We start from the raw sequence: 1,710 nt of genomic DNA on the forward strand, positions 1-1,710 counted from the left end.
ATAATAACGCGTCTGTTGCTTGCGTTATAATATGTTTAATTAAACCGAGGACTTTAACAGTTTATGATGTACGACGCTACCGTTTTTTTTTTTGTGTATGAATACTTATTAAAAATATGAGGGAACTTTTATGGAGAAACGAATTAATCTGTATGTACTTACATACTCAGGAGGGCCGTAATCTGACCCCCACTGACTGAGCGGCCCTTAACCGACAACATGATTTTGTTTTCTTGTTAAGCCTCGTTACAATAACGAGGCATATTTCATCGTTGATCGTATTTTGTAAGCTATATTTTCAATGCTTTAATGTGTTAGATAGAGGGCGCATGGCGTTAAAGTAGAATTGTATACCTGGAATGTTTTATATGACGTCACGAGCCTGGCATTGCCTGGTGATTATGGCACTCGACTCGCAATCTGCCGGTTGTGGGGTTCGAATCCCTGTCACTAAACATGCTCGCCTTTTCAACCCTGCAGGCGTTATAAGGTGATGGTCCATTTCACTATTCGTTGGTAAAAGAGAAGCCCAAGAGTTCGCGGTGGGTTGTGTTGACTGGCTGCATTCCCTCTAGTCTATCACTGCTAAATTAACTATGGCTAGCGCAGATAGCCCTCTAGTGACTTTACGGGAAAGTCCAAACACATGACATGATGAAAATCTAAGTACCCTCGGTGAACATGAAGGATTGAGACATCAGATATAAGTACGAGTGGGCCAGCCAATTAACGAACTAGCAGTGAATCAATGAAACGCCGAGTAGTTATTTTTTTAATCGGTAGAGTGCCAGTCATTCAGTGGAGTATCTGTATCACTGTTAATTAGTCGATCTAATACTACCATCAGCGAAGTATTTCCGCGTGAACGTTTTTTGTAAACATAGGCCTACAGCAGTAAAAGTTACGACAGTGTACAAGTGAAGTATAAAAACAATAAAGAAGAACCAAACTAATTTGATATTATTACTTGTACTGGACTTGGCCTTATTTTTACCAATTTAAAAGAACCTTCCCGACGAAAGAACAACGGTACAACAGTATATTGGGTAAACCAAGAGGGCGCTAGAACTAGATTAATAATATCGAAACTATACTTTTCCGATAAGAGATATTTGACTGGTTATACCGATTTTTTTTATTATTATCAAAATAAATTCAATATTTGCATATGGAAGTGTATTTGAACTTGACAATAACGTATCAGAAGAACTGGGTTGCTCAGACTGAGATAAAGCTTGTTTCAGTTAATTGTGTATTAGCATTATAATACTCGGACGTCCGGCAACTACTTTTTTAGGAAGCTTCTCTGTCGTATTCAGACCGAAACGGTGTCCACTAAACCTAATTTCAATTTTATATTCTGGCAGAACTCGCCATTACCTCGAATATTTCGCTCAATAAAAACGTGTTTATACAAAACTTGCATTTTTCACATCGCGAAAAACAGCGGTGATGTGTAATGACACAACGTGTTGATATTTTAATGTGATGACACACGTGCTGTTAACATCTTGGTGTGATGACACAACGTGTTGACATCTTGGTGTGATGACACAACGTGTTGACATCTTGGTGTGATGACACAACGTGTTGACATCTTGGTGTGATGACACAACGTGTTGACATCTTAATGTGATGACACACGTGCTGTTGACATCTTGGTGTGATGACACACGTGCTGTTAACATCTTGGTGTGATGACACAACGTG

The sequence above is a fragment of the Limulus polyphemus genome, unplaced genomic scaffold (assembly GCF_000517525.1).
Source record: "Limulus polyphemus unplaced genomic scaffold, Limulus_polyphemus-2.1.2 Scaffold4716, whole genome shotgun sequence".
NCBI lineage: Eukaryota > Metazoa > Arthropoda > Merostomata > Xiphosura > Limulidae > Limulus > Limulus polyphemus.